Raw genomic sequence first — 12,334 nt, forward strand, 5'->3', positions numbered from 1 at the left:
TAACCAATATTGGGTGGAGGGGAGGAATCAAATTTTTATTTTCCACTTATTACATTGTGAGGTTTCCTGAACATTGTACCTGAATCTGAAATAAAACACTGTTAAGACAGGGCACAGGGATAGATGGACTGCTGGTGTCAACCCTGATTTGAAACTCCATATACTGAACACGTAACAAAATTTAAAGAGCTCTCAACTACCAAAAATAAGTGATCACAGACTTCACATTACAGGAAAAGTGATAAAAATAAAGAAACATGTTTTACTAAAACAATGACCCAAACATTTTGACAACATGAAAAAAATGAATTATCAACATTTTTATTATATATTTTAAGGAATCAGCTGCATTCAAAACATATTTGCTATGATTAAGAATAATGCTGTTCATAAATGAACTAAAGCAGACATCTAATACAAACTTTCTTGACAAACTGACTAAAAAAGAAGTCTGGACATATGGTGGTTACTTAACCATAAAACAATGTTATCTGGCAAGAACATGAAGAAATAAAAACATGGGACTGCCATACTATCCTGCTTCATCTTTAAAGAAAGAATTTTAATCTCAATATGATTAAAATTAAAATGAAAATTTTATTTCAGTATTTTCAACATATTTTAAAACAAATATTTCATATTTTCAGCTTCAGGTGCTGTATGATGCAGTGTAGTTTGAAAAATGTAATGTAGATAACAGACACGTGTTCTCTCTTTGCCCCAGTACTCCCTTCTGAAACAGCAGAAAAATGAAGAATTAATAGCCAAAAGCTTAAGTAAATATTTCTTCCTTTGCAGCAACACCTAAAGTACATGCAGTAGGAAAGATACGGGGTAACAGACAGAACAAGAAGAACAGAAAAACTGATTAGAAGCACAAGGAAATTGAGCCCAATCTACAGTGTAATCTGAATCAAGATTTAAAAAAAAAAAAAAAGTCTTTTTAGAAAAGAAAGTGGTAAAAAAAAAAGAAATGAAATATAGACCAATCTATGAATTATCAAAATATGGCTAATAGAATATATGTACCATAAGACCCACATAATTAGCTCCCTAGCTGACATCCTCTTTGAACTAATAATATACGTGTACAGTGTAGCACTGCAGTCTCATTCCCACTTTAACACTATACACACACCAGATGTCCTATGTCCTGTGCTACCACATATCACAAAACAAAAAAAAAGAAAACAACACGTATTTGCACTACTAGAGAGAATTAATATATATATAGCAAACTAACTTTGGGAAACTCATCTTCTACCTTAATAACATCCTTGTAAAATAACATATTTAAATTCAAAAGAAGAAAAGTTATAGCAATAGTATTGATAAGCTCTTAAAAAAAAAGTAATTTTTTTATTTTTCCTCATGGTTTTCCTCATTCACCAAGTTCTTTTGCTTCAAAATAGAACAAAACAAAACAAAGGTGATAAAGGAATGATTTAAAGAAACTTTTACTTAGTACTTCCTGGGATAAACTCACCTGTGTCCAGTTTCCAGACTAACTTTGGTACCTACAAGTAAGTGAATTTGAATAGTTTTAAGTGGGAATGTCTTTTAATAAAATTATGAAGAATTAGATTTCTACAGTAAACATCTATTGAGATCTTGGAGTTTAGATTCTAAAATGACAAGCAGACGCGTTCAGCAAAACCAGCAATGGCAAGGGATGTCAGCCTCCACCAGCTGCCTAGTACCGGCCCTGTCACACAGAGCACGGCCATGCGAACACGTCAGCCCTACCTCCACAGAGCCCAGTCACTAAGCTAAACCGCCAGTCCTGTATGTAGAGTAAGGGGTTGAACAGGCACCCTGTGAGTGGCAATTTCTCAAACCACTCCACTGAAATCTGCTAGAGCTTTCTTGCCCATAAACCTAGGTAAAGAGACTGTTTAAAAGGGCTTAAATGACTCACTTAACAAAAAAAGTGACGTTACCGAGAGCAACTAGATGTATTTTGAACCATAGCCCACTGTACCTTTCAGAGCATACTCAATGTACACATTTAATTGCTGAAAAAAAATCAGACCCAGAAAAACACAACAACAAAAAATAATAATCAAATAAATAAAAAATAAATCCTAATAAAGAAGCTGATATGCATCCTTTCTTCATGTTATTTGTACTGACACAACATACCCTGCCTGTTTCCCATTTCTCAGTCTCCTGTTTTTACTAACTGTAATTTAGAAACCATTCAATAGTAGTTCTACACAGAGATAAAGTAGTCACAAAATAACAGAATGGTTGAGGCTGGAAGGGACCTCTGGAGGTCATCTGGTCCAACCTCCCTGGCTCAAGCAGTGACACCAAGAGTGGGGTGCCCACTACTGTGTCCAAGCAGATTTTGACTATCTCCAAGGAGGGAGACTACACAGCCTCTCTGGGCAGTTTGTGCCACTGAATGTCCAGTCATTTCAGTACAAAAATTCTCATAGGGGAACAGAGGAACAGTGGCTCAATAAATAGATTTCTATCTTTAGAGGTCTTCAAGACATAGCTAGACAAAGTCACAGCTGACATGATCTGGCATCTGTGACAGTAGTACTTTAAACAAGGAACCAGACTACGTGACCTCCAGAGGTTCCTTCCAACCAACTTTTCTATGCCCGGGGCTCTTTGAAAGACTGCCTTGCAGGGTATACGTACATTAGTAACAAACGCATAGTAATCAGTAACTCTAGGCTGCACTGCAGAGATGGAACATAAATCAGACAATGCTTTCACCCAATCTATTTGTTCACGCTTCTCCTCCCTAATCACATAAGAATGAAATGATAACACTGCCCATCAAAATAAACCAAGAGTTTCCCAAACCAAAACAAGAAGACTGAAGAAGATGATGATCTTGAAATACTGAGGAGGTCTTCTCCTTCAGTAGTTGCAACTACATAAAGGAAGTTACTGTTACACCTACCATCTGGAGGTGCTAACAATGGCCTTCCATTCCAATAGTTACAAGTTATTTTTTGTTTGGTAGAGAAATACTTATTTGGACAAGTACTCAATAAATGTTTTATAAAGATTAATAATTAGATACTAGCGTAGTCTTATTCCTGTTTCTGCTACATGGCAGTACTTATAATGAAGATTAACACTGTACTGTACTTTTCTTTTATATAAAGTTCAACTTCAATTTCACCTCGAGTACTGTGTTCAGTTTGGGGCCCCTCGCTACAAGAAGGACATCAAGGCACTCAAGAGAGTCCAGAGAAGGGCAACAAAGCTGCTGAGGAGTCTGGAGAACAAGTCTTAAGAGGAGCAGCTGAGGGAGCTGGGGTTGTTTAGCCTGGAGAAGAGGAGGCTCAGGGAAGACCTCATCGCTCTCGATAGGTACATTAAAGGAGGCTTTCGTGAGGTGGGGGTTGGTCTATTCTCCCACGTGCCTGGTGACAGGACGAGGGGGAATGGGCTAAAGTTGCGCCAGGGAGGTGTAGGTTGGATGTTAGGAAGAACTTCTTTACTGAAAGGGTTGTTAGGCATTGGAATGGGCTGCCCAAGGAAGTGGTTGAGTCGCCATCCCTGGAAGTCTTTAAAAGATGTTTAGATGTAGCCCTTAGTGATATGGTTTAGTGGAAGACTTGTTAGTGTTAGGTCAGAGGTTGGACTCAGTGATCTTGGAGGTCTCTTCCAACCTAGATGACTCTGTGATTCTGTGATAAAGTCAGCACTTCCTTTTTTTTAAAAAAAAAAAAAGCATTATTTCCCCTTAATGGAATTATACCATAACATTACTGAATAAGGAAGACTGATTTGTATTCAAATATATACAGATCAAAAATACGTTAAAATAATTCTACTTTGCTACAAATGGAAGTATTCTAAAGCTAGGAAATGTCAGCCTACATTATTCCTGTATAAACTTTTATTCACCCACTACAAAGATTCAAGTGTGCCATGATTACTAAGTATGTCTCCACACTGATTCTTCCAACAGGCTCCATATCTCACTTGGGTTTCAGTTCAGACGAAAAGAGGATATGAGACATCTTACTTGGACAGAAATTGCAACTCTCATCTCTTTTCCCCTCCCATACCGCAGCAGAGGATCAGCTCTTTGTATTCCATTTCCAGAGTTAAGCCATTTGTGAGATTAGGGAAGGGACAACTACAGACATCTAAGGCAAGTGCCCTTCCGTGTTCAGTGAACACATCAAGAATGTGCAACAAATGAGTGCTCCTTTCATTCTCTACCAGAGAATAAAGGGGAAAAATAAACAAACATCTTATTTTTCAAGCAAACTGCAACATATTAACCTAAATTAAACTATAATTCAGATATCTATGGATAGAAAATAAAAACACTCTAGGAATTTGAGATAGTATTTCTCTCCAATAATGTGATACCAACCTACATCCAGGGCTGGTGGCATCACAGCACAAAAGCTGAATTGGTACATTTCCTGACTTCACCTGCTGACACGACGACTTGAATATCAAACTGAAACAAGTACACTGTCAATATGCTTTCAATCTACGTTAAAGGACAGTGCAGTTGTGTAACACTTCAGCTATTACACCCTTTTTTTTTTTTAAAAATAAAAACAAACTCCATCTTGTAGCAGGAATGCAGGAAAATACCTTTTTTTTTCCCCACAGAGCAAGCCCCTGCTCACCCCTAGAAGCTTCAAACTGTATTAAACACACACAAGTAACATTAACTTGAATACTGGACAACTTGGATACCTTAACTTGGATACTAGATACCTGTCCCACTAGACAAGTTTTGAAGTTTGAAGGATGATGAAGGAAACCTGTACATTGAGTATCAGCATAAGCCAGTAACAGAGGTAGCTGAAAGCAATAAAGTAAATATGAAATAAATGCTGTTCTCTGAAAAGTAGATTTCAAAGTAACTGAATGTTCTATGGGAGGGCACTCATTGAAATACTGCTTGAAACAATGTATTCCTGGTTTCATGTATCACTCAAGCCCTTAGGTAAAGACAGTATTTAATAAACAAACAAAAAAACCCCAACAGAATAAATGAACAAAAATAACTCAAAAGTGAACAATTTTTACATCACTGCTTTTTAATTTAAAATTCTAAATTAATGGTGATCATCAGAGTGAATGAAGCAGAAGAAATACAACTTCTGTGAATTACTTCTGTTTTGAGCTATCATCTATTCTATTCTCAATTCCAATAGATAGGATGATTTCTAACTGATAGTTAAGTGCTGACTGTTATTGATTTTCCTTCATCATTACTTCATAGAATCATAGAATCATAGAATATCGTGAGTTGGAAGGGACCCTTAAGGATCATCAAGTCCAACTCCTGGCACCGCACAGGTCTACCCAAAAGTTCAGACCATGTGCCTAAGTGCGCCGTCCAATCTCTTCTTAAATTCAGACAGGCTTGGTGCAGTGACTACTTCACTGGGGAGCCTGTTCCAGTGTGCAACCACCCTCTCGGTGAAGAACCTCTTCCTGATGTCCAGCCTAAACTTCCCCTGCCTCAGCTTAACACTGTTCCCTCGGGTCCTATCACTGGTGTTAATGGAGAAAAGGTCTCCTGCCTCTCGACACCCCCTTACGAGGAAGTTGTAGACTGTGATGAGGTCTCCCCTCAGCCTCCTCTTCTCCAGGCTGAACAGGCCCAGTGACCTCAGCCGTTCCTCGTACGTCTTCCCCTCCAGGCCTTTCACCATCTTCGTAGCCCTCCTCTGGACACTCTCCAACAGTTTCATGTCCTTTTTATACTGTGGTGCCCAGAACTGCACACAGTACTCGAGGTGAGGCCGCACCAGCGCAGAGTAGAGCGGGACAATCACCTCCCTTGACCTTTCTCATTTCTTTCTACTTTCCTCATCTAGCAATCCAGTCAGCAGGGATCCACACTTGACCAGCTTGATAAACTTCTGCAACAAAATGCCCAGCTTCACAGATGAGGGGAGAGCAGTGGATATTGTCGAGCTGGACTTCAGGAAGGCCTTCGACACTGCCTCCCAGAAGGTCCTCAGAGACAAGCTGCTGATTTGTGGGGTGGATGGGCAGACAGTGAGGTGGACTGAAAACTGGCTGAATGGCCAGGCCCAGTGGGTGGTGACCAACGGAACGAAGTCTACTTGGGGGCCAGTAACTGGTGGTACACACCACAGGTTAATGCTGGGGGCAATACTGGTCAACACCATCATTAAGGATCTGGATGATGGCTGCAGTGTACCCTCTCAGAACTGGGAGGCGCAGTTAACATGCCAGAGGTCATGCTGCCATCTAGAGGGACCTTGACAGCTGGAGAAATGGGCTGACAGGAGGAACCTCAGGAAATTCAACAAGGAGAAGTGCAAAGACCTGCACCTGGTCAGGAACAATCCCAGGCACCCAGCTGGAGACCAGCTTGGCAGAAGAGGCCCTGAGGTTCCTGTTGGATACCCAGTTGAACAAGACACAGCTTGCCTTTGCAGCAAATGGTTGCCAGCAGGTGGTGGGAGATCACCCTTCCTCTCTGCCCAGCATTGGTGAACCTGCACCTGGAGTGTGGGAGCCAGTGCTGGTCACACAGATGTGGAGAAGAGAGTCAGATTAAGGGCCAGAGAGATGGAGGGACTGGAGCACCTCTTCTATGAGGAAAAGCTGAGAAAGCTGTGACTGTTCAGCCTACAGAAGAGAAGGGTAAGGGGAGATCTTACCAATGTATATAAATCCTTAAAGTGACAGTGCAAAAAAAAACACAGCCAGGCTCATTTCAGTAGTGTGCAGTGACAGGACAAGAGGCAGTGGGCACAAAATGAAACACAGCAGACTCCGCCTGAACATCAGTGAATTATTTTTTTTTAAACTGTGCAGGTGACCAAGTACTTGCACAGGTTGGCCAGAGAGGTTGTGGAGTCTCTCTTCTTGTAGATCTTCAAAATCCGCCTGGATAACGTCCTGGACAACCTGCTCTGGGTGACCCTACCTGAGCACAGATGTTGGAAAAGACGTCTTCCACAGGAGCATTCCGACCTCCACCATTCTATGATTCTACAGATTTATGATTTCTAATCAAGACATTTGTTTAACAAAGTCATTGCTGAGAGTGAAAAAAGAGTTCACAGACCCTTTACATTTATTCCTTTTAAATAGTATGCTGTCTGAACACTTCTATTTTAAGATTTATTGGAAATCAACGTTTTATTAGAAAAGAGCCCTTTAACCAGGTCTGAGAAAATTCTTGGAAATGCTCTTGACATTTGTAAATTACCTCAGCAAGAGCAATACAACCCATTTATAGTTATCATAATGTAAATCATCTTGCCTTGAAAATGGGAATATTTCTAAAGATTGTGTAGAACTTCATTATGAATGTTCAAGACCTTATGGCTCCTGTTTGAAGACGTCAATCAGTGCTTCAAATTATAAAATGACAATATCATAGAGTAGTAATTCAATTTTTGCAGCATATGCAGCAGAGCCTTATTTCCCCAGAAAAAGAAAGGTGGTTTTAACATTAAACTGCAAAAATTCCTGCTTCTTCATTGCATTCTAGATGCAACTCCACTGTTCCCAAATCAAGAAAACAGCAAGAGTTTTCCTCTTTGCAAATTTGTAATAAATATCACGTCTTTCAAAGGTTTGGCAAGATCTGAACATGTCCTGCTTTCTTATTGCTTTCCTGATCTTCTATCTTGACCCCAGCATCTCTCCTTTCATAAAACGTAACACGCAGTGATCTGGAAAATGAAGCATTACTACAAACTTTTGAATCTTCCACATTGACCTTGCATATACTTTTATATAGTTAAAACAGCAATGCAGGTCTGAACAAGTGCATTAACAATGCTGACTTACAGAACAATGGAAGTAAATCCAATTGTACATGTTTCCAGGTTTATTAAAGTTGACAGACACTGCGGCTTGATGCATCAAGAACACTGTTACAACTTGCAAAAGAAAAGAAACCACAAATATTTGTAGAACACCTCCTTTAAAGTTTTCAACATTGTTAATGGGCTGTTCCAGATACAGAGGCAAGACACCATTACAACAAAGTTTTTTCCACTCTGAAGACAAAGGTGAAGACAAAACCCCCAAGGACAGTATACCAGATACTACAAAACTGCTGCCAGGCTGTTAAATTCATTCATTCACATTCAGGTAGAGCTTTATCTCATACACAAAACTGAAAAAATAAATTAAAAAAAATACCCAAATACTTAAAGAAATACTCTGATGAAATAAAAATACTGTAAAATAAAGTTTAAACAGATAGATTGCTATTAACCTTTTCGAGCACAAGTATAGGGTATAGAATTTTCATGAAGGTTCTTCTAAAGGATAATCTTTCAAGAAATTGCTGAAATTACAGCAGATGTGTGTTATATTGGGGTTTTCTACACCAACTGGAATATAAGAGACTGAAATTACACTTCAACATCTGCTTCAGGCACATCAAAGCAGCCTCTCATCCCTCCTGTTTTCTCAACCCCCTGGATGTTTTGAATTTCATACAATCCCTGTTTCAAGTACACAGTTAAAATTCTTGTACTTTTATATTGTGCTTTGCACTGCAAACTTTGCTGTTCCCCATGATCTGCTTCAGTGTAGCTGTTAAGATCCATCAAGCCTACTACAATTGACACCATCCGAATCATGGTTTTACATCCTAGTTCATCTAAATCCAGTAATAACATCTATTTTAAATGGATATCCAGTATGCTAGTTGCTTACAGAACTACCCTCACATGAGTCTGTCCTTCTATCACAGACATTCACTTCTTAACCGTTTATAACTCATCACCTTCTTGAAAGATAAGAATGTTTGCTCTTCAGATGCCTTTTCACTCCTTGTCTACATGTACAGCAAGACAAACATTGAGCTTCCCAGAAGAATGTTATTACCTTCTAGGTGTGAAGATGTGGGAAGTCAAAGTCTGACTTCAGAACACTAAACACTCTGATCTATGCTGAGGTTAGACCTTGATTACACATCCCCTCACATATTCAGTACTACTGTCTGCAATACTGACTCAGAACACTGGCACAGTAATAATCACAACCTTGTATCAAAGATACAGATTCAGTAACATGATTACATCTTCCATTTCATAACTTCTAAAGAAGTTCCATATCTGTGGCAACAGTTAAAACATGGTCATATTCTCCAGTAAGTTTTGCTCACAGTAGTTATGAAAAGTTTTCAGCTAAAAACTACCCAGCCAATCTATATTCATAAACACCATGTTTTGGGTATCCCCTTACCACTGCTACAGCAAGCCAGTAATTTGGCAATCATGTTAATTGAAACATGAACTGTAATTCAAATTTAGCTGCCTTAGAAAATCCATCTGAAAAAAAAATACCTTGTCAAAAATTAAGGAAAGGTACTCACTTCCCCATTCCTGATGATCTGTACTATATTCCTTAAAAGTATAAGAGAGAAAAAAGAGCAATGATTGCTATGAGTGTATTTAAATCAGTGTTTTTGTGAATTCAGAAGAGGTTTTACCAAGTTACTTTCACTGTTCTACACTGAAAGAATATTGTCAAAGAAAACAAAAGTTTTAGAAGAGCTTTGAGGAATACTATTTAACCTTAAAAATGACAAAACAGTAAGAAGCAATTTCTGTTGCATGGCATTATCATGAGTTCCTTCCTCCAACCTAATCCTCTCCTATCCAGTTCAGCCGAACACATGTAGGACTAATGGAGATTTCACAAGCATAGGAAGGTAAACTATCACATAGATCCGTAATCCTCTAAGAAAACTTTCCTCCTGCAAGGTCAGAACAACAAGGGAAATCCCCCGAAGATTAAGAGAGAAAAGACAAATGAGTACCAAATTTGTAGGACCTTTCGTATCATGCTCAGAACTGCTTGTCACCTACAGATGACAAACAATGTCTCACATTCTGCTTTGGAATGGAAACAAAGATGTCATGTCAGCATAATTTGGGACTATACAGTGTATCAAGTCGTTAGACAGGAAAAGTCAAAGTGGAGAAGAGGAATCTCCATCATTTGTCATTCAATGACACAAGAGCTCTGTGTTAAGGTTGCGAAACTCCAAGCAAGCACCGTAAGAACACATGGCAGAAAGCTTTGCTCATCTCTTCTGGATTTCCTCCTGTACTAACACACTTTTCTTTCTGTCTGAAAGTGACAATCAAAGGGAGTAACTCTACAACCACAGTGTTCTCTGACAACAAAAATACATATAATTAAAACCTAAGCTCAGATGACTAACTGCATTATTTCTCAGTAGATACTGGTCTACTGTTACAGAAACTTTAAAATATACAGGAATTGTTTTCTGCATTAAGTTACCTCTGGTGACATTAAGCTCCTTATGACAAAATATGGAATTGGAAAAACCGAAGCACATAGCATCCTACCTCTGAATTTACTCTTCATTCATGAAAGACACACATTACAATTGAAAGAACAACTGTTTTAACTCACACAGTTTTTGTGGTGTAAAGTGTGTGAAATGCGAATATGAAAATACTTTCTAATAAAACTCAGCACAAAGCTCAAAAATGACAATTGGATAAATCACCTCCATTACAAGCCAGTATTAGACCAACTTTAGATAAGTCTTGGAATTAAGAAACTGTAAAATCCAAGCTCTAGCTATACTGGTAAATATATGTAAGGATTAAGGAAAAGCCAGGGATTTCCATCTTTACTTTTACTATCCAATGCAGCAAACGCAACATACAAAAATGAAAACTGACTGGAAGAAGGTTCTCTTTTGAGAGAGTATCAGTTAAAGACAGAAATTAGAACTGAAAGACGTGTCTATACTCAGGAATTGCTATTCACTATATTAGAATTAGCATTACAGTTTCCACCAGCAGTGCAAGATTAAGTTTTTGATCTACTCAAGACCAAGAATTCTTTAATGTTAGAGACCACAAATTAGAAGTTAAAATAAGAAAGTATTCAGAAATTACATCGTCGAATATATACCAGATATATAAACACATTTGTTCTGTGAGAACTGTTAATTATGCATTTCTTTAAAAAAAGTCATGTCAGCATTTACAGTTCATCCAACAGCAGCACTTCAATTTTTTTCTCTTCATCCTTAATAACAAAAAACCTTTTAACTATAAAAGAATTCTGCTAACATGCTATTAAGTATATCAGGTAACAAGACTGAGGAAAACAGGAACCTTTTTTGAACCTTCCATATTTTTGTAAATGACATAGGAAAAGCAGTTATCACAGTAAACCTCACCTCTAACAATTAACTTCAAAAGCTCCTTCCAAATATGACATTGTTTTGCTAACGGTAGTAGTCTTTCAAAACATAGTCTATTAAAAAAATAAACATTCCATTTGTTCTCAGGACTGCATAATTCATAGAAAGTAGACTTTTAAGCATGCAACATATAATAAGGCCTCCAGTGAAGGTGACATGATTTAAATACTTCCTCAGAAAAAAAAAATGGTGCCCCTCCCTTTTTTTCCCCTTTAAATAGTTCTCTAAATGAAAAGGCTCTTACTTGCAATTTGGATTGTTACTTATTTTGCTGTCTGTTTTTAAGATGAAAACAGTAATACATTTGGAGAGCTAACAGTCACAAAATTGAATACAAAATACATTACTTTTCCTAAATACTACATATTTGAAAATAAATTGTAACTCTTAAAATTTATGTTTAGATGTGGGCATTGACATTTTCTGGAAGGAGGAATTCATGATTTAGATGGTAAAACAGTTGTTTGGGTATTCTGCACAAATACTTGACATCTAAAATATAACCTGTTTTCTTAGCTTTAAATTTCCACTCATGCTCTAGCTAAAATGCATTGGCAACAGTTCACTGAATTATCTTATTCTTTAAAAGACGGTTTTTAAGTACAGTTTTTTGCTTTTGTCTCTTTGTTCTACAGCTAGAAACAGTATTTCACCTTCCAGTCTACACTGTTCTGAAACCAGGACTGTTGCATCCTAAAATACAGTGTTTGAAGCAGTCTGCTAAAACCTTAAACAGGTAGCTTAAACCATGACTCAAGAGGATAGCAGATGAAGCTTTATGGTGGTTCACATGACATCAAAAACACAGCAGCTAACAGACAATTTAAACTGACTCAACAACTTCATGACTTTACTATTTGTTTTAAAGTTAACTGAAATCTGGACTATGTATCACCCACCTAAAACACTTAACAAGATACTGTCCACATCAGTCATAGAGAATTTATGCAAATAGCATTTTAATCTCAATTGTTTGACTTAGCAGAAATATTATCAGGCCCACAGTCAACGCAGTGTTGTTTGGTGACCTAAGACTGCACAGTTCTAGCAGTAACAACTTTAGAATCATGATCTCATGCAATTACTCTACGTTTCTCTGTAACTTGGATAAAGTACTAATATCAGAAAGGGGAAGGACAT

General features: G+C 37.9%; 1 protein-coding gene across 3 annotated transcripts in view; it reads right to left on the reverse strand.

The window, feature by feature from the left end:
• BRD10 (bromodomain containing 10) overlaps nt 1-12,334 on the reverse strand; it is a 59,629-nt gene that overhangs the window by 35,509 nt on the left and 11,786 nt on the right. The gene's annotated exons all lie outside the window — the stretch shown is intronic.

This window comes from Anser cygnoides, chromosome Z, assembly GCF_040182565.1.
Source record: "Anser cygnoides isolate HZ-2024a breed goose chromosome Z, Taihu_goose_T2T_genome, whole genome shotgun sequence".
NCBI lineage: Eukaryota > Metazoa > Chordata > Aves > Anseriformes > Anatidae > Anser > Anser cygnoides.